At 41.8% G+C, this 22,514-nt stretch overlaps 1 protein-coding gene across 6 annotated transcripts in view; it reads right to left on the reverse strand.

Annotated features, from left to right (window-relative positions):
• The window catches only part of zfhx3 (zinc finger homeobox 3), a 163,814-nt gene that overhangs the window by 139,529 nt on the left and 1,771 nt on the right, over window positions 1–22,514 (reverse strand). The window contains exon 1 of one of the 6 annotated variants that reach the window (XM_037756105.1): window positions 11,426–12,082. The exons of the other annotated variants lie outside the window; for them this stretch is intronic. The gene's annotated coding sequence lies outside the window, so the exon portion shown is untranslated. Of the gene's footprint in view, window positions 1–11,425; window positions 12,083–22,514 lie in introns of those variants that run through there. 6 annotated transcript variants of the gene reach the window in all.

Raw genomic sequence — 22,514 nt, forward strand, 5'->3', positions numbered from 1 at the left:
AGAGAGACAGACAGAGAGAGAGAGAGAGAGAGAGAGAGCATACTACGAGGCTGAATCCTTCCTGAATGGGTGGTGGCTAGACGAAAGCTAGCAGGAGGAATGGCTACAGAGTATAAGCAGAGGAGCTGGGCCACCAGATGAAAGAGGAAGTAAACAGGGCCCGAGTGCTGCCTCTTTAATCTACTACATTAACTCCAGCACCACAAGGGGAGGAGCCAGCATGCAGGCAAACGGCACAGCCACACAAAAGGGGAGTGTCAATGAGGGGGTAATAAGGAAAGACAATGAGTAAACAAGCAGGGGAAGTCCAGGGCCTGGCGTGCTAGTAACTCCCAGCTTCTCACTGCCTGGCACACACAAAGACCCCGCTGTAATTAGCCACCCCAATAGGTTGTTTAGCATTTGCATATAAATGCCCTCAGAGGCAAACGCTAAACACGCTGACACAAGCCATGCCCAAAACAGACGTTCGCCACACCTCTACCCCTCCAGGAGGTCTCAGGGGTCCACTTATGCCGGGGTACACCCCCCCCCCCCCACCCTCCCTCCCTTTCGCCTTGTGCTTGTACCCACTGCAGGCAAGCTGGCATCCATTACACAAAAGGCGGACGGCACACCACAGCGCGGGTACTCAGTTCTTGTTTCTGGAGAGATTGTGAAACAGTGTAGCCAGGCTTCCTGTTGAAGGCCCACACAGCCATCTGTCATGTGAAAGTACAGTTTTTTGCCCTGACCACAGGACTCACCAAGACAGAAGGGTGCAGGTGTCAGTCTGATGTTTTTGTTCTACAGAAATTCTATGTGGAAGACAGGAAAGAACCCGTACAGATATATATATGTCCATGCACGATCACACGTCCATGTGCGTGAACACGCACGGAGCCGTCCCGAGGAAGCCGTGGGGTCTGCAGAGTGTGAGAAATGAGTGCTCTGTCTTGATCAGGGTCAAAACATGCAGGCTTGTTTAATGTACCCTGTCTGGGAGAAAAAAAAGAGAAGTGCTGTAGTTGTACCAGGGTAGAACAAGCTGGTAGATTAGAGTCAGAGGCGGAATACATTTACAACATTCAATAGCAAAACCTGATAGCACATTTAGTTTCACGTTTTAATGCATTAGTTTTAAGCTAAATGTGTATAAGTGGACCTGTGTGTCTCAGTTCTACACTTCCTCTTCTGTCTACTGTTGTTTTGACAATGGCGATTCATGAGAAAAAAAAAAAAAAAGCCTACAAACTATAGCAAAGGAAGGAAGTGATGAGACTGGTGTCTGTGCCCCCCCGTCCCTCCCCCACCCTGCCCCGACCACCGCCTCGCTCTTTTCTCTCCTTCCTCCAAACCCATATTCTCTCCAGTGTAAACAAAGCCTGTGTCATCTACACACTTGTCCTGTTCCTGGTGCTGCTAGGAGGGAAGGAGTACATCCACAGAACTCCTGCACCACACAAGGGCTATACTTCCTGTGTTAATCCACAGCCCAGAGTGCAATTTTACTACTACTAGTGTGCTGAGCTTTGCTGAAGACACAGGAAGACCTCCGAATGAAAAGCACTCCTCTAAAAACCTGGTTCTCACCTGCTATGTGGCCTGTTGTTCCCCCATCAGGGCATGATCCAACACGAGGAAACACCTGGCTCCAACAAAAAGCAAGGCAATAAGAGGAGCCTATTTTATAGCCATCCTCCTCCTGATACAGATACGCACCTTGCCTGAGTTGCAGAGGCAATGCTGGATCTACAGAGGAGGATGATGCCCCAAATTATACCTCATCTGTGAGGCAATTTCTTTTATTTCTATCAAATGCACACGATTTAGAACGGCTCTGGGGAGAGAGTGCTTAAGCATTGCTCTGAGGGAGAGTATAAGAGGAGTAGAAGAAGAGAGGAAAAAGCAGAGCAAAGAATTGGCACTTGGCATGTGAGGAGGAGAAAAACTGTTTTAACAGTCAGTATCCGTTTTGAGGCTAGCTCTTACCTCAGGCTCACTTCCTATATGTGGTCAGGGTGTGTTTTGTTTTACTGCTTCACACAACAATGCTCGCTATTTGTTACCACCTGAGAAAAACAGAAACGTTCTGCCCTGCTAGAAAAAGAGAAGAAAATGTCTTTTAATTAAACTGCAGTGTGACAGCAGATGATCAGGTGATAGAAGGAAACTCAAGCCATTATCATAAATGGGAATAATGCTGTTAGCGTTGAGGTCTCTGAATTCACCACAACATCACCAATAGCTGCATAAACTAGCCCTGGCCCCCCATCTTCATTCATTAAACAGTAGGGAAAATGAACGCCATGGTGACCAGACGAGGCTGATGACGTCACAAAGCCGAGGTCACCAGTCTGTCACGGCCGTCTAGCCCTGTGTCAGCCCCTTGGGACCTGCCCCACCCCCCTCCAGCCTACACCAAATCTCTGCTCTGTGGCACTGAACGTCAAGGATGAAAACCAAACAGTCGCAGAGGGCTCTGTGTCGAATATGTAAACGCCACGGCACCGTCGCTGTCACGAGACATCAGCGGTTTAGAGCATAGCCTGCCATAGAGGTGGGAGCATCAGAACCAGCAGACGAGAACCGCCATTAAACTGGATAAATATACATTTTTAGATGCCGTGTCGGTGTGTGTGTGTGTGTTGGGGAGAAGACAGTATGTGTCCTCCTCCTCAGGCTAAACACACACACACTGTACATCTCTAGTTTTCGGTGTTGCTGCTGTGTGGGAGTCTGCCTCTCTCTAATCAATTTATTATGAGGCACCGGGGTCCTTATGTTTGTTCATTTAACACAGGGAAAATGAGAAAGAGCATTTGTTTTAGGTACAGTGAGACCCAGAGAGGAAACCACACGTGTTTCGGGAGGAGGAGGAGGAGGAGGAGGAGGAGGAGGAGAAGGGGTGAGGCGAAGGCACACACGAGACAGAGACACCCTGCAGAATAATGTAGAGGTGTAATATTGTGGCTTTGAGGAAATGTTGGTTTAATTGCAGTTTGGTGCAACATTTAATGCAGCCTGTATGACACCTGGCATAAATGGTTTACACCCGGGACGGTGCCAATTATAATTCAGCCAATCAGAAATCTTTCATAAATCCGCTGACATGCTCACTGCAGCCGCTAGATGCTTATTTGACGAGATGAGATGGGATGGCGACAGACGCACACGCAGTATATCTTCTTTTTAATTACAATGTCTGCAGAGGTGGGACTCTGCTATAAACAATCATCTGTGCAATCAAACACAATACCACCAACACTATGCATTATAATAATACATTCTCAAAATAAAAATGATCATGCACCGTATTTGTATCCGTGCTGCTAGTAACACAACTGAAAGAAAAATATAAAATAATATAGCAGCAGTGCATAGCTGAAGGACTCTGAAGCATTCATTCAGCAGCTATAACAGCACGTTCGATTTGATAATGACTATCAGGTGGTGGCGGTCAGATCGGCCTAGATATTTACTGGCATTCACAGAGGCAGACACGCACACACACTCAGAGGATAAAAAAAAACAGAATACCATTACTATCCTGCTGAATGTAAAGCTCTAATAAATACCTCAAATCATTTTCTATAGCTCATTCAAAATATAAAATGTGTGCATCTTTGAGAACAGTATAGCACTTTAACACTGCAGGTGCTAACAGGTCTTTCACAATCCATATTCTAATATTATATATTCTGATCATACGTGTTTGCATGCAACACAGGTCAAAAATAAACTAAAATACACTTCAGGAGATTAGTATGTGATTTACATGCACTTTCCAACGACAAAGGAAAAAAATATATGTGAGCTTAATCTCGCATAAGTAAATAATAAAAAAGGCTTGCAATGCATGAGTAATGAAAATAACAATGTACAGTACATGTGTGCACATGCCATGTATTGCACACACAGAGACATGCCCGTGTGTTTGTAGGAGAAAAAAAAAAGGAAAATACAGCGGCAGAAGCTGGAAGAGAGCTGACATCAGAGGACTACGGAGGCTACAGCACTTAGAGGCCATTTTATTGCTTTGCTGTGGTCAAGTGAGGTGCACCGAGCTCAATTCCACCACAACAATGGCAAAGAGGGCCGCAGAGACAAAAGAGGGCTATCCCTGCTTCTTAACCCCCTCGCTGCTGGCGGATCAGTCGCCTGGGGTACTGAGGGAAACAACGCCAGGCCACCTCAGGAGGAGCTAGGGGAAGGACAAATGGCGTGTCGTATATACCTGCTGCATGACAACAGCTCCCACGTTACACGGTAAAAACGACACAAACCACGTAAGAATCTATCAATGGGCAGATGGAGTCGGCTGCTTTCCCTGACCAGGAAGAAGCAGTCGGTAGCTTCACCTCAGCCCTGTCTCACACTGAAGTACACTGCAGCCTGGCTCTCTCTATGTCTTTCCATCTCTGCCCCTCCCTCTCTTTCTCTCTCTCTCTCTCTCTCCCTCTCTCCTCCACTGGGAACATGGACAGGCTACTACACATTTGCAAGTGAATTACACTTTTTGTTGAGATTTTTGTGTGTGTGTGAATTGTAAAAATGGGGAAAGGGGGTGCGAGAGGGAAAGGCTGCTCCTGCCATCGCTCTTTTCTTTTCTTCTCTCTATAATCCTGAGGAGGATAAGCTGTGAGGTACACAGAGAGGAAGTGCCATAGACCTGCTGGGGTCCAGCACATCCTAGCAGTGCATTCCTACAAGCCCCAGCTATCAGACACACACACACACACACACGTACAGACAGATACAGACTCTCTCTCAGATGCACATTACTACTGCTTGTCACAGAGTGGACGCAGAGCACACACACACAGAAAGGAAATTAAAATCAGAATGACCTAAATCTGAAAACAGAAATATCAAAAATACTTGGGGGGAAAAAAAATGCTGCACACATGCAATTGTATAAATCAGAAAGCGTACTATCAATCTGTCTATCTATCTATCCGTCTGCCCCATTGTATATACTAAGCATGTCTTGGGAGTAGCAGAGGAGAATGAGTAGCATGGAGTCTATAGCAGCATAATGTTCATATCACTTTCACATAGCTCTTTATCTGGCCTTTCAAACAAGCCCCAGCCCACTGACCGACAGAGAAGCTGATAGCTTGATTATACAAACACACGTACTGTAATGGTACTAATACAGGCCGTGGTGTTGCATCACCGTGTGACCCAGCTGTAAATTAGGAAAAATGATCACCTGACTGCACTGAAACATGTCTGCTTTTTTACGAATTTCTTGTAAGAATAAAATTATTAAAATTATTTACATTTAACTTCTGTGTAAATTGGTGAGTACACGGTGTTTTTTTTATTTTAATTATATTATATTTTATGTTAAAAATATTTAATACAGTAAATAACATGGGACGTGAAGGCAGGAGCTATGCAACTGATGCATTGTCAATATTTTAAACCTGTCACTCCCTCTCTCTCACACACACTCACCCACACACACACTTACATTTCAGTTACACAATGCAGATTTCACAGACACAGATAAACAATGCGAGGGCAGTTATCACTCCACGGAGCACAGTAACATAGAGGAAGAGGAAGAGGATGACAAAGAAGTAGGGGAGGATAAAAAGACGGCGTGTGTGTCGTCAGAGTCACAGGCCAGAGGGGCCCATGTATTGTTCCAGGGCTCAGTGTGGGGAGAGAAAGGCGACCTGGGCCGCCTCTGTCTAAGCGTCCTCCATGTTTTATGCATTCTGTCCTTTGTGATGATAAGCGCCAGTGCGGAGGGTGGAATGCTGGCCTCCAGGGTCCAGGAGAGGGGTGGGCATACGAGGGAGGGGTGCTGGGGTGCAGCTCGGTTCAATTTTTGCAGCCCTCGGAGTGGTCCCTGTCATCCCTGCCTCGCCCGCGTGTAGGCATATGTAGTCTATACAGACACCAAACCGCTCTTCCTCCCATCCCTGAACACTAGAGCTAGCTGCTGCCCCAAATAGGATATACACACAGTCAGACGTAGCCGTTATGCTACACACACACACACACTCAGCTTTTACGATACTGCCAGCCCTGGACAGGCATGCATCACACAGGTCCTCTGCTCACAGTCGATACAACAACCCAGAAATACAACAGTCTATCTGACAAACAGCCTTGTTTGCTACAAAACTGATATTGTACATTTATTACAGAAGCAATATTGAGATTCTAGTCAAGGACGCAGATCCACGTACACACAATATAACCCCCCCTACCATGACTACAACAGCATTCATTTATTGTCAGGAATGGAGAACAAATTTGTATAAATTTGTATGACATATTATTGTACTCTATTCGATGACAGCCGGTGAATTTCCTTCCTGAAGGAGAGACAGTCAAAATAGAAGCCATAATTTGCCTTTAAACATATTACTGAATAGAAAAGGATTTTTTTTTTTTTTTTATCTCTATTCCCTGTACGATAATCAGAACAATGTTGCGTTATCAGCACATAAGGTCTGCTGTGAATTGTCTGAATTTGAACACTGGCCCAGATTTTTGGAAACAGATCAAAATTAATAAAAATGAATGACTATAAAAAGATAAGTGTAACGTGTAACGTGTAACGTGTAGGCCTTGACGTGGCATATTAAAAAAGAAATTAGATCTCCATAATGCCAGTATACACACATGCGTCTGTGCAAACACACACATGCCGAAACACAAGCGCATCTTCACAGTCATAAATCTCGTCTACCACAATGATTTAACCAAGATTGTTAACACGATAACATATTGTGAAAGAGCAAAACCACAGAAAACCCCGCCAACTTCTCTTCAAAAAGATAAAAGGATGATACAGTGAAGAAGAAGAAAAGCTCAAAAGAAGACGAGGAGGGGACTTTTAGAGAAAAGGGGGTGCTTTCTGTGGATAAAGAGGAGCCCTTTTGGACACTCTGGGCTGCTGGGATTAAGGAGTACAGCATTCATGCACACCACAAGCATGTATACACACACACACACACACACACCTGAGCATGACAGTCATCTCCTCCACTCTGCCTTCCCACTTTCTCGCTCACCCCTGGTGCTGAGCCGAGATCCCGCCCCCCGCCTGCTCCTTTATGACAGCGTGACATGTACACCGGCTTCGGCGGCTGCAGGACAACTGGAAGAACTGGTCGTCGTCGCAGCACGACCTTGCATATTCAAAACCACGCATCAGACTCAAAGCCATCATCTGTGTCGACCACGTTCATCTACATATGTCCATACAGCTCATGGCTGACACTTGACATTCTTCTCTGATTTCAGAGAAGACGCATCCACACAAAGGTAGACCTTCGGATTTGTAATGCTCTGCCTCTCATGGAGAAAACAGCATACAGTAAAAAGGAATTAATTTAAACTGATTTATTAAAATACAAAATATGTAATAATACAAATAATAATTTCTTTAAAATGTTCCATTCACACAAGAAAATTATTCTATATTTTACTTAACAGAGCATAATTGGGTGGATTTTTGTGGTCTGTGTGCATAGTCTCTCTCTGGCAAACAAACCTAGAGTGTGGTGAATCTCCTATGTATGGCCTACTGGTAACCCAGAGAGGGCTCTCTCCAACCGATAACATGGCAGCGAGCTCCCCCCACGGTGCCGGTGCCCGAGCACGGAAAGGTGGGAGTTAAGGAGGGAGATATGCAGAGACACATTGAGAATGAGATGGAGAGAGAGAGAGAGAGAGAGAGAGAGAGAGAGAGGCACGGTGAGAAGAGGAGGAGAAGGGGTTATGACAGCCAGAGGCGCTGTCTCCCCTTTCTCTGTGTTACCCCCAAAACCATGAAACAAGCCTATCCATGACGACTGCTACTCCCTTTATCTCATTTCCCCCGACTGGAAGCGCTATTCCTGCTTATACAGTTAAATGACATCTGAATATACCTGTCATCGAATATGGTAATAGAGGGGGGCCGAGTGCAAACAGTGGACAAGCGTTTTGTTGCTGTGCAGGATCAGTGGCAACTACGGTAAAAAAAAAACTGTGATCACATCACAGCATTACAACACCATGATAGGAATAACAATCACAACAGCAACGACACACACAGAGCAATTCTACCATATGCACTTAATCATATAACTAGAATCATGTTCCATCACTAAATGCAATGTCATATAACCAATCCATCACTTTTGAATAATTTTCATCTAAACAGACAAAGGATTTTGTTATATGTAGAACACACTACAAATAATGTTTACAATTTAGTCTTTTTTTTTATAACCATGTATGTAATGCTTTAAAATAGTTACTTGATGTCACAAGATAAGGGAAGCAATTCCAAATAAATTAAAACAAATTCTAATGAAATTAATTAGAATAATCAGATGAATGAAATATCTGCATGAGAGTATTTTTCATGTATTCTGAACAGAGCAATATACTGTTTCACTTTATTTTTCAGTTATGGTAAATAACCTAACTGCACCTTATGATTTTTTATTGATATATTTAATTTTAAATTTTTAAAAAAAATCTAGCTTTGGTAATTAACAAAAAAAGGAAGAAATAACTCTGAACACAAGTAATGAGTTCAAATTGAAAATGGCCTATTTTCAATTATTTTCAAAAAACGCTGTCCGTGGTAAAAACCATCACTCTGGTGGCACTTTAACAGCTCACAGATCTCATGAACGCAATACTCCGAGTATCACACACAGCCAGGGATGAGCATGAGATAATATAGTTATACAGCTACACCGAAAACACAACGTCTGACAAACATATATTTGAAATAGAATACGTAGAAATAAAGCCAATGACATTCCTATAGCGTTGCCAGGATCTGTTATAATTAAACATAAATATGACGATGAGACAAGACGGGGGGAAATCAGACAGGTGAGATGACAGTAAACATTTCTGCTGTCTTTGTTTTGTAACAGAAGATGGAGGGAGAGGGAGGAGGAGGAGGAAGAGGAGAGGAGTGTTACTGTCAGACAAGGGGAGGAAGGGAGATCACTCGAGTTTTGGCACAGCAGCCTATATACCTGCCCTATCCACTACTGCAACACCTTCTAATAACTGGAATCCAAAACACACACCATTTACTGTCGCAGACACAAAACATGTACCAAAAAAAAGGAGCTAAATATGAATATTATCAGTGATTCAAATTAATCAACCCCTCTTTTCTCCCAGTGCTTTGCATCTGCTCCTCTCCAGTCTGAAAGGTAGGAATCTGTTTATCTGACCTCTTCCTCTATGGCCCATGGCTATCTGACCCCTCCACCCAACCCCCCCTCAAAACACTCCTATACCCTCAGCCCCCTTTTTTCCTCTCCTTTCTCTCACTCCCTGACAGCGTTGTTGTGTTTTATTATAAACCTGTTACCAGACTATTTTGTTTCTCCCATCCTAAACTAAAGCCAAAGTCTTAATCCTGCAAGATGCTGACAACCACAAGTGCTTTGTGTGGCTCCCCCAAAAAAACATACCAACACCAACAACAACAACAACTCCCATCACCCCTTTTTCCTCCCAGCTCTCTCTCTCCCACCATCATCCCTGGGCTGTTTTGCAAGGGGGGGTTTCCTCTCTTCTCTTTTTATCTCTGCTCTCACTCCATGACCCCTGTTCCCCCTGTTTCTTGCTGTCTGACCTCACCCCCCCCACCCACACACACACACACACTCACCACCCCCCCTTTCTGTTTCCCCCCACTGGTACACATATCCTATCCATGCCTCTTGCTCTGCTCTGCTCGCAAAACCTTCCCTTTTCCCCTCTTTCTTTTTCCCCGTCGCGCAAAAATATCCGAGTCTGACTTCTTAATTCTCGCAGCTTCCCATCCGAAAAGCAGTGGCTATTTTTGAGCATATTTAAAAAGGAGATTTTCGGCTTGCAATTACACCTTTACACGTCAAGATAACAGGTCTTCTTTATTTTTTTCCCCGTTTTTTGGAGAGGTTTGGTGCCATAGATTTTTTTTTTTTTTTTTAAAAGGCCCAGTGTAGAGAGTGTGTAGCCTGTATTCTATTTTGGTTTCTGTGGAAGATATCTCGTGTAGTTTCACTTTTAAAAAAAAAAAAATTCCACAAATGTTAACTGGTCTAAGCGGCTACTAAATGCAATGCAGTGACCTACAGCTTTAGCCTGGACCATAACTTTAAGTTTCTGGCAGTAACTTTGGAATGATTATGTCTGCCTTAAGGTCAGACTAATAGGGCAATGTTTTGTTTTCATTCCGGTCAGCATTTCTCGGGGAAAAAAGTCAGATACGGTAGCCAAGTAGTTGGAGGCAGCAGCAGCAGCAGCAGCTCCAGCAGCCTGAACCAGGTCTGTCTGAACCATGTCTCTCTATCTCCCCCTAAAACCACATGTCTGCTCTCAGACTCTCAGGCTGTCCGTGCACAAGGTCCTGCTGATCCGCTGCTTGTCATGGAGGAAGGAGACCCGGGGCTTCGTTTATATCTCAACACACCACCACCACCACCACCACCACATTCACATAACACACACACACATAGTGCTCGCAAAACCCCTTTGCACGCACTCATGCACGCATCCACACACACATACACATACGTCGATCGATTTGCATGTGACTTCGTCAGGGAATGAGCAAGAATCGACTTAAAAAAAGAGGCAAACAGCGATGAAAAATAAAAAAAAAAAGACACAAGATGGACAAAGTGGGGTAAAAAGAGTAGCTATAGAGGAGCTGAGAGAGAGACAGGGCGGAGGGATTGCTGAAGGAGACACACACACAGAGAGACGTGTCGGACAAAAAATGTGTTTATCCAAGAAGAGGATTTTTTTATAAGCAAACGACGGTGATGACCCTGGAAGTGTGAAATCTGTGCAAAAATGAGAGAAAAAGCTGGGGAGATGTTTCCCCCCCCCTTTCACCGGACGCTCACGGACGCACAAGGCTGGACTTGGAGCTCCTTCTCTGGGCTGCGCTCTTGTGGAGCTGCCGCTGCTCTAACCAACCTCCGGTCCGCTTCTCCACACAGCAAACCCCCGCTTTCTTATCGCATCTGTGCCTCAAAAACACGTCTCTCCACACCCATAAGCCCTCCATAGCTTCTTCTCTCGACACCCACCGAAATGCAACACATTTGCTTTTAAAAAAGCGTATTTTTCTTTCTACGGTTCAACTGCTTTGGAGAGAGGATCGCTTGTGTCTTGCCCATTTTCTTATCTTCCATTCATGAAGGAGGAGAGAGGACGAACGCTGATGTAAACACAGGTAAAACGCTACGAAAATACAAACAAATAGAGAATAAAAACCCTTAAACTACTTGCATGAAAGGAAACTTGTGATCGCCAGTCATTTCCTCACAGTAATGTGAGAATTAAGCCAGCTCCGGAACAGATATAAGAGATTCAGAGAAGAAGTGTGTAGCGAAAAGAGAATAGGAGGATCGTGGAAAAAACACAGAGAGAGGAGGAAAAAGAAGACAAACGCAAAGTTGAAACTTACAATTTCTCGCTGCCGCTTTGTGATCCTCGCTTTTTAATCCAGTATTGAGATGATTTAGCTAAAGATCCCATCAAGGCAAGTCCCCCTTTTGGTCAGTTTGCGCTTAGGGTGGTAAAAGAAAGATCATTGTTGTTGCGGGAGTGTAAAAAAAAAAACCCGAAGTAGGTACTATTAGTTGTTAAAGGCAATATAAAAATAATTTGGATGCAAAGCAGTGCGGATGAGTCTTGTGTTAGAGGGAGCGAGGAAGAGGTGAAAGTGAGATCTGATGATTGAAAAGAAAAAACTCTTTGGATCTTTATTCCTGCTAATTAGTTTCCTGCAAAAAAATGGCTGTGATTAATTCAGTGCGCATGTGCTTCATTACACAGGCACGAAGGGAAGGGCTAATTAGCCGCCTTCTGGATCAATAAGATTCAGCAAAGGAGAGAGAGAGGCAGAGAGAGGGAGGGAGGGAGGTAGAAGAGAGGAGGGAGGGAGGGATGGATAGATACAAGTAGGAAGAAAAAAAAAAGAGGAAAGTAATGATCAGGAATTGAAAATATGGAATTAAGAACAGCGGAAAGTAAGAGTTTGATTAGACGGAAGACAGTGAGAGAGCTCGAGCAGCCGCAGCACGCTCAGCAGCCCGCGCGCACACACACTACACAGCTTCATCCGCTTTTTTACACTTTTTAAACGTTTTTCTCCCGTTTTTTTTGCTTTTTTAAAATCAAACATATGCACATAGTTTTGCCACTAAAAGTACATAAGCGATCGGGCTTTATTTTACTCTATGTCTTTCAACCCGAGTCTGTCATTTTAGTCGCGTACAAAGCTGCACACTTTACTCTACAGTTACTTTACAGTCAACTTATTGAAATACATATAAGCGAGTTACGGCGGCTGTGTAGTGACCAAACTGGAAAACATGAGATTCTTCAGCATAGTATACAACACACTTGTAAACAACTATCGTGTTGGGAAAAACAACTAAAACAAAACACTTGCCAAAGAAATGAAAGCATGTTTAAAGAGATTTGCATGTATATATGCAAACGTGTAGTGTAATAGGCTGCCTCGGTGTTTCACTATTGTAATCTGAAATGAACGGAGCTTGTCGGCTCTATAGTGGATATTATCACAGCTGACACTGTTTGTATTAAAAATATATTTTAAATATTAAGAGAAACTTGCTCAAAGACAGAAGTTGACGTTAAATCGTCGTGATGCGTAAAATTCATAAATGTAAACTTTGGTAAACTTGATTCAACCTGTACACAACATAGTGAAACCCCCTGTATGTGTTTATATTGCATAGAAATATGAATTTAACGATGACAGCCTTAATGATAAAGAGACTTTTAACAAAACTTAGATGTTCCTAAACTCACATTAGTGTGTAGTCATTGGAATAAAACAGTCAAATTAAACTGCATTTTAAAAAGTGAAATTATAAAATATGCCATAGATGACGGAGATGACGCAAAAGACGTGTCCTTTTATACAGTTTACTGTCACCTCAAAATATCAATAAGTTCAAATGCACTTTATAACACTATATTGTAATATAAAAAAATGGTTTCAGTGATATGGGAGGGCATTCACACACACAAAGCACAAAGGTTGAAACATTTTTCCAGTGAAATTGGGGAAACTCTTGAGAGCTGCTTTGTGTTGGGAGGTTACAGTATGCAAAGCATGTCCAGCTCTTTTTTTACAAATACTTGTGGAAGCTCCATTGTGTCCTATATGGGTGTGACGATTTATTAAAATTTTTACAATACGTGTCGCGGGTGTTTAGAAAATATAAATAGCTTTATAGTTGTTAGCCAGCACACCAGTGAGAGAGAGGCAGTGACACAGAGAGGGATGATGGTGGAAACAGGTTATCGTGACATCTATTAGGAAACATGCTGTCAATACATGCAGGTTCCTTTAAATAATAATGATAATATTAATAATAATAACAGTATGCATGTGTGACAAGGTGACAGTTGTTTGGTCAGCTCCGGCCTGCATGTGCATTCAATGATATTATGACAAGGAGCCCAGATGGTCAGTGTCTTATCCCATTTTTCATGTTTTCCTTTATGATCAATACCAACATGTAACATTTGTTGAGGTTTTTCATAATAATCTTAAAGTACTTCGCCTCTAACTGATGTCCTCTTGTTTCCTCCGAATGAAAAGACTGTATTGCAAAAAAAAAAAAAAAAAAAATCAACCTCTCTTTGTTATGATAATTTTATTGTTGATTCTCTGAGGAAATGGACAATCCCTCACTCTCAGTATATATACGCACACTTTTCTGTGCAAACAGCTCCATATAGAGTCCTGGTCCACTGGATGCTATAGTGGCAGCTCTCACTGATCACATAACGTGCTGTGTTTATTGAAACAATACGCATTTCATATAGTCTGCGCCTATATATAGTGAATTCCGATACAGAGTTATAATAGGTAAAAAACGGCACAAAAACGTGCTCCAAACACGCTATGGAGCTTAAAGTGGCCATAACACAACAGTGTATAGGAGAGATAACTGGGTTAATAAAACGGCCTGAGATCTATTTATTTTTTTGCATGTGTGTTGGATAGAAATGCATGGCACAGATAAATCTAATGCTTGTTTTTATTTTGTCTAAGATTGCACTGATATGTTAAGCAGCTCGTGATGAAATATATATAGGCTATATTTTATATTTTCCAAAGGCCTTTTGACTTAAAGGTTAGAGAGGTTATGGAACACCCATGGGACGCTGCGTTTCCACAGATCCAATAGCAAATATCCCTCAGAGGAGCCTATGAAAATCAAACTTCTTATATTGTAGCCTATATGACCAGCTCTCCATCTCTCTCTCCATCTCTCTCTCTCTCTCTCTCTCTGCTGCTAGAATATAGGCTATGTTGTGCTGTAACACGGCATTTCCTCAGCACTTGCCATCAATAAGCCGAGGCATGCAGCCACTGATACCTGCTTTTTAAGCATTGTAGCATGTGCTGCTGCTGCTGTGTGGCATGCAGGACAAAAAAACACAAGAAAACTGCGTCAAAACAGAGCGCATTTTTGTGCAGCATGTGAGAGAGAGAGAGAGAGAGAGAGAGAGAAGCACAGACTGCAGGAATCTCGAGGATTTGTGCGTGTCTGTGTGCTCTCTCGGGAAGAAGAGATTGTAAAAATGAATAGGTTGAAAATAGCGTGCGAGGGGAGTTTAAAGGGGCTAGGAGATAATAAAAGAGTGTGAGGTGTAATTTGAGGCTTTGGAAGAGGCATGCTTTTGAGCCTTAAAGCAGAACAATGCAAACTTCAGTTTACAAATTTACGCAAAAGGGGCCTTGATTGACATGACTCCATCAGTGACCATATTGAGTACATATAGGCTAAGTCAAAGGAAGAGCAGCCAGACAGACGGAGGCCTTGATGTTTTTTAGGGCCCATGCATCAGTGGGAAAGGGGGTAAAAAGGGGGTAAAAAGGGGGTAAAAAGGGGGGAAGTGACAGAGAGTCTGAAGCTTTTGTGTTATAGCTGCGTTCAATTGCGCCTCTCTGTGGGAAGGAGAACTGTCCACGTGCCAGCCTCAATAGGCGCACATCGATGAGTGGCATTGCAAATTCAACACAACCTGTGGCTATGACAGCCCGTGGATGTGACAAAGAAAGGCAGAGTGGCTTAAAAAATGCTAAATGCATGCGTGGATGTGGGGGCCACATGAATGAATGCGCTTGACCATCAACCAGAAGGAACAAAAAACAGCCTATTCATGACAAGAAGGGGGCATGTGTGCACTATACTTGTCAACTTTTTTTTTTTTAGAAATGCCATTTAATTTGAATGTCTTCAAATTAAACTTATTTTATTTATGTATGAGCGATACTGTGCACGTGTACACGCATGCATGCGCAAACCCACCCCAGACAAAGCACAAAAGGGAAACAGAGGAAATGAGCAAAGGGGGTGAAAAGCATTTAAAGATGAAAAAAAAAGCTGCAATCGAGAAAAAAAAGTCCTATAACTTTATAAAGAGATAACGACCATTATATTCCGAAGGATTTGGGGGGGATTTAAGATGCTTTATAGGGCTGCAATATTAACAAGGAGGGGTGTCAGTCATATATCATATATTCAGGCTGTATTGTAAACAGAGATGGAAAAGGGCATCAGACGTTCTTTGGGAAACAATCTGGGTGAGATTAGGCTTTGAGAATATTTCTAAATAAAAAGCAGTGTATGTAGGTGGACTGGAAAGCTCAGAGTGGGACACATGACTGGACTTATTTTTTAAAATGAAAAATAAATTGGTGTTTTTACTTTAGTAGCGAAGGTTAATGAAAAGTAAAGATGGCAAGTGCTCAACTGGGCTGCAAGTTTCCTATAGAGGGCTTAACTTACTTTAGTATTTTTTTTGTTTGTGAAATAGAGACGATTTAAAAAAAAAAAAATTAAAAAAAAACTTTAATTAATAGAATATCAGTACAGCAATTTGTATCTATAACTTGTTAGAGAAAAAATGTAATTTAAAAAAAATATTTATATTATATTTATTTTCATATTAGTTGTTGTTTTGTCTTTTTTTATAATCTCCGACTGAATGAAATAGTTAAAGTCTGCGCTGTTTACCACCACATCTCTGCACACATTATGAGAGTGTGCATGGCTGGTGTCCGGCTCTCTCCATGCTGGTGCTGGTGTCTGGGTGGATCTATAGGGTGGATAGGGCAGCGCAGCCAGGTGCAATGGGAGCGCCCTCTTATGTTCAGCCTGACCACTGGGATCAAGCAGCGCATCAACTCCTTCACAGGAGCCAAGCAGCGCCTGCGGACCAGCTGCTCTCTGCTGCTGCTACAACGCGCACCTTTTATTCTAACAGCACATATTAAACTGCTGCCTCGCGTGTGAAGGATGCAAATCAACACGGTCGCGGTCAAAAAGAAATGGCAGACTTTATGAAATCACAAACATTTTACATAAACATTTCACCTGCATATAGTTGCTCTATTAAGGATTGTCCGATACTTTTTTAATAAGCCACATAACTGTTACAACACAGATCAGACTTGAACTTGGTCCAATTAGTGGAGCATCCTGGAAAAATCAGCACAGTTGATGAACTAAATTTATACTCAGAAAATACAGAATTTAAATAAAAAATATGTAGGTAATATTTAATTAGAAATGAACTTTTTTAGAGTGATTATGATTTGTCTGTGACGGTATAGATGTTTTTACACTCGAGATGATTTTTCCACCATCACGGTTAAAGCATCTGTCCCTGGTGGAAAAGGTTTTTTACTTGTGCATTTTATTTATTCGACTTTATTTTCAAATATTTCAATACTGCATCCGCCATGTGGCCTCGTATACTTTCCATGTTTTATCCTCGTGTCATGTTTGGCACACGGAGGATGTTCTTGAGGTGGAGACAACTCAGTGTGGTGACATTTTGTTGTGTGCAGCTTTCTGTATCAAACTGAAATGCAAACGTGTGTAATTTGTAATTGCTGCTGTTTTTACTTGTAGTCTTCCCTGTATTATATATGTATTATATGTATTATGTCAAATGATTTATTCATCATTCAACTGTTTTTTTTTTTACTTTATTAGAAATGCAGACATGTATCCCTACAGTAGAAATCTGCCTTCACAATGTTTTATATGACTGAATTGTGCACTGTTCATATTGGTGGATATTTTGTTTATTAAAATGTTATGTTAAAAGCATGTGTGTTGTTGTTTTTTTTCTTGTTTGTTTGTGTGTTGTTTTTTTTGTTCCAGATGTTCTGTATGTATTGAATGTTTTGGCTACTGTTTTTCTATTTGTTAACTCAATTGTTAATATTTTATTCTAAGTAAATAAAAAACATTAATATTAAAATGCTCCCTGGACAAAATTCGATGTACCATCTGCCCGTTTTTTTTTTTGTTTGTTTTTACACATTTTAACATTGAAACATTAACATTCAAATATTTCTAACGAAAATGTGAAATTGTTTCATGCATGTTAATGTTGGATCGTATGCAAACCAGCAGCACAGGAGCAGACCTGCGGTTTGAAGTGAAAAACAGGAGGTGTTTTCTGCTGCTGCTGTTGTGATTTTTAGAGTTTGGAATAGAGAAAAAAAAAAAAAAAAAAAACGAACCCTGACGAGCGGCCGTCTGGTCAGTCTGCCTCATTTACATGAGAAACAAGAAGGCATATCAATTCCTCTCTGCCTCTCATCCATTTACTCGTCCTGCCAGTACTACCTTATTAATGATCCTATGCATTATTCAAAAACAGTTTGGACGTTTGGATTTTTAGAAGAATAGTCGTGTTAACACATAATCAATCCAGATGTGATGTCTGTCTGCCAATATGTGAACAATGTCGAGGAACAATCCCAAATGTCCGATGTTTGCTGACTTTACTTTGATTGTCCGGATTATTTCATCCTGACCGGTGCGATCACATCGAATAAAAGAACACACACACACATCAGACACACACACACAGACACAGACACCCCCCCACACACACCCCAAAAAAAAAAAAAAGCGTGGCCCTCTCTTTCTGTCTTACTCCCTCCTTCCTCTGTATGTGTGCGTGTGTGTGTGTGTGTGCATGTAGGATGGTCTGCGTGTGTATGTGTGTGTGTGTGTGTGTGTGTGCGTGTATGTGTGCATGTAGGATAGTGTGTGTGTGTGTGTGTCTGTGTGCGTGTAGGATGGTGTGTTTGAGTGTGTGTGTGTGTGTGTGAGGGATCACGGTGTCACTTCATATATTCAAACGAGTCAGAAATATGAATAAATATACATTTTGACTCATTACTATTATGATGATTGTTATTATTATTATTATTATTATTATTGGTATACTATTATTACAGAAGTGCATAGGTACAAATGTCTCCCTAAAACCAATGTAACAAAGAGACACACACACACACACACACACACACACACACACACACACGCAAACAAACAAACACACACACACACACACACACACACCAACAACAAACTGTATGTGAGCCTCAGTCCAGCCTTCATCACCTTCAATTTCATAACACACCTTTGTCAGAAAATCATCATTTTTGAAAATATTTTTTCTCCCTTACTTATTGATATTATTATGATATATCAGAGAATATAATTAAAGGGTTCTGTTTATCTCTTCTCCTTTTTGTTCATGTTTCAAAAGAAGATGCCTTATAGCAGCAGTTTGCCTGCTGATAGCCGTCAGATCTCAATATCTTACAAGTGCACCAGATATAGATTCAGAGCTCACGAATAGCAAAAACACTCCGCAATAAAATGCGCAACAACACAAACAAATAGTGATGAAAACCAAACATAAAGGCAAGGGGTTAAAAGGTATGGAACCACAGTATTTGCTATTTAAAAATGGTCTAATAAATATGTAATTTCTTAATTATTTTGGGGCCCTTAAGTGAAGTAAATGTGAGAAAGGAAAGAAGTAAGCAGAGAGCAGGCCTTGTGATGATGCACATTTCAGTGAATAATGGAGAAATCCGGAGAGCTGCTGTCACAGACTCTTGGTGAGAGACTCGTGGGGTTTTTACGCGCTTTGGAGAGGCTCACTGAAACAGAGGGATCCCAAATCAGAGCCATATGACCACTGCAGGCTACAGCAACACGAGCTGGTGGTAAACCGACCCAAACACAACGCAGAACCCATCCAAACACCATGAACCTCCATGCTCGCTGCGTCTTTGCGCAAAAATATAACAAACTTAAAGAGAGTCATTTTCCTTCATGTGGAAGAAGAGCCCCCGAACAACACGACGAGATGAAAGATGACAGGTGGAAGCGACACAGAAGGCAAATACACATCTAGGATACCGCCAGGGGTCAAATCCACATCCTCATGCGTCACACACACACACACACACACACACACACACACACACACACTCTCTCTCTCTCACACACACACACACACACACACACACACACACAGCCTCTGGATGCCTCAGCATCATCTCTCTGCATGGCCTGGGTCAAACAACACAGCCATAATTCAAAGTTCGTCATAAATAAAGAAAAAAAAAACATCCAGTAAATGCAGAATAAAATAAAAAAAAATGCTTTTATACATTTCATACACAGTTTTAAATAAAAACGCCACAAGACACACCCAACAAGATGATTATTACAGAACAAATCAGACAACATGAGTTTTCAAATTCAAATCAATGACAGTTAACATGAGGACATCATAATAATCTATATAATAAACACGAGTATAACCAATAAGTGCAATGAATAAAATGACAGATTTGTCCTTTACATACTCAGCGCATGGAGCCAGTTACGCACGACAACAACCGCACGCTCAGTGTGCGCTGCGATTCAAACAAAGTGAGACAAGTGGAAACGCAGACACATGGGTGGGACCATGCAGCGTTTTTACATGCATGGAAATCAACAACTCACATCACACTGTTGCAGCACAACGCCCTGCATGCTGCTGCTGATGCAGGGACAGTAGGCTACAGATGTGCAGCTCATCTGAAGCCTCATCAAACCTCCAGAGCTGTGAGAAGGAGCCCCCTGGACCAAAAGCCACCTGGGGGTTTGTGTGTGGAAGTCATTTTTAGCTGGTCAAAGCAACTGAGGAAGAATTATGGATGTTTAACCCCTCGCTGCTCTCTTAAACTTTGCCTCTGTGGCAGGTGATCCCACCCATATTTGCTGTGGGTGGTGAGTTTGGGGAGGGGTCAGGGTCATGGAGCATTTGCTGTCCATCAACTGGTTTGGCCCCTGTGCTCTAAATACCTCAGTGGAGGTGAGCCCCCCCCCGTCCACCCCACCCTACCTTTATAGCCTCAAGTGTTCCTGGAGCCAATAAAACCAAGTGATTAGTGGAGCTGTTCCTTTTTTTAGGTGTTAGCTCGTTAAAGGAGGTGTTTACTTTTGCATGACAGGCAGGAGGGGTGGGCTCAGACCTTCTAGACCAGGAGCCCTGCACCGCCGGTCCATCTACCAAATACCAACGCTCTCTTACTACTGTATGCACATATGCAACACGAAACAACCAACGCTGACCCCCATATGAGAACTATGATGACTTTAAGGACTTTAAACATCTGCAACCATCTTGGACTCAAACCACTGGCGCACTTTACACTTACTTTACACCATACATCCTATATACCACTTTATAGACTGCACATATGTACATATTACATTTATTTATTGCACATACTACATTTATGTATTGACGGACTGCACACACTATGTTCACCCATTCACTCTGTATCTTTTATATCTCTATTATTGTTTTTATCATTTTTGTATACCTTTATACCTCTCCTGTGTTTCACTCTGTTTGCTGATGTTGCTGCTTTGACACCTGAATTTCCCTCCGGGGATTAATAAAGGTTCATCTTATCTTATCTTATCTTTAATAGACTGAGCTTTTCAACTTGGATTGAGCGTTATCACGCTGGCAGTCAGAGGCCTTGCATACAAGACACCCAAAGAGTGACACCTGTATCCTTTGCTACCTGCACATCCAGCCAACACGGCCTGCTTTCCTGCCAACATCACTTTTGTGTTATGAATTTGTGCGCAACAGTCGGCTGACCAGAAATAAAACCCTTCACCTATAATTCAAACACATACTGTATACTTTTTATTTGTTCTATTCTTCAGGTACAACAGAGAGTGAATCGTGGTCCTCTCTTCACTGTGTTAACACACACACACACACACACAGGCATTCACATGAGTGTGACTGACCTCCCGTTAGGAGAAATTAACAGTTTAATACTAATTCTGTCAGATATGTGGTTGTAATTTGTGATGTGCGTCTCTACAACCTTGTACAATCTCAGCTGAATCTAATCCAGTTAAACAAGTTGTTTTGCTGCTTATAAAAGGCAAAAAGATATCAACATGAAAAATTGTCTTTGAATTCCGAAAGGTCACACCCTCCCTGTGGTCAAATGACAGACAGAGATGTGATATTCTCTTTCATAGCTCAGAGGAGAAAATGTGCACGTTGGATAACAGACGCACATTAATTCACTTGGTGGCAGCTCGTGAATTCATCTGGAATCATCAAGCTGGTGTCCTCCTCACCTTGAACTTGAATTACAAGTGAAATTTGCAGTGATTTTATGAATAAATTAGCTATTTTTAAGGTATATTTTTTTGCCGTAACAGAACCTCTTAAAACAACCTCACTGTGTCCAGTTTTTAAGCAGCGATTTGTTGATTGAGGATTCCTTAAATCCAGCCGATAATACAAAACATGTGATTCACAAAAATAACTTTTCAGTCCGGATGTTATGAAATGTTTTATTTATATGTAATGCAATTCTATATCTTTCCTTTGTTTGTAGTGTCTGAAGATTGTGGTTTCATTTGAGAATGCAAACCAACACATTATCCACACCATGAATGCATTAGATCTACCATGTTTATTCTGCACATTTTGTTTTGTATTTTCATGAATGTATTGCATTTTTCTGGTTTGTATTAAATTCTGTGGCGTGTGTTAGTCAACAATTTTTATATCTGTTTTTATCGAATTTGACAAGACATGTTGACTCGAAGGAGAAACATAACAAGGAAAGATAGGGGTTACACTTTTAATTGTAAACTAAACTGTCATATGCGGAGATGAGTCATATGGTGAACTTGATATTTTCTCCTGACCCCAGTCAAAGTATATATCGCAGTACCTGCCAGAAACCACTGTATTTCTCTGTAAACTATACACTGATACAGTGGAATTGTGAGATATATCACCAGTTCTTGTGCATTTTGAACATCCACGTGAGATATAAAGCATGTAACGAGAATGATAACCTGTGTTTTGTCTGTTTTTTGATCTTGTGTTTTTGAATATGTGCAAATACATTTCCTCAGGAGGAAAAGGGGGCGAGACGGAGGAAACTGGCTTTAACGTATTCTGTTTAGAATTGTAAATGTATTGCATAGGCCCTGCTGTCCAATTACATATATCTTTCATGTATGAAATCATGCATGTCTTTTGCTCTAAAAGGGGGAGGGCTGGCACAAAGGGAGCAACCCCGACTGCAGCAGAACAGTGTGCAGCCCACATGAAAAATAAGGTCTAGTGTCGGAGCCCTGGAGCCC

This window comes from Sebastes umbrosus, chromosome 2 (assembly GCF_015220745.1).
Source record: "Sebastes umbrosus isolate fSebUmb1 chromosome 2, fSebUmb1.pri, whole genome shotgun sequence".
Lineage (NCBI taxonomy): Eukaryota > Metazoa > Chordata > Actinopteri > Perciformes > Sebastidae > Sebastes > Sebastes umbrosus.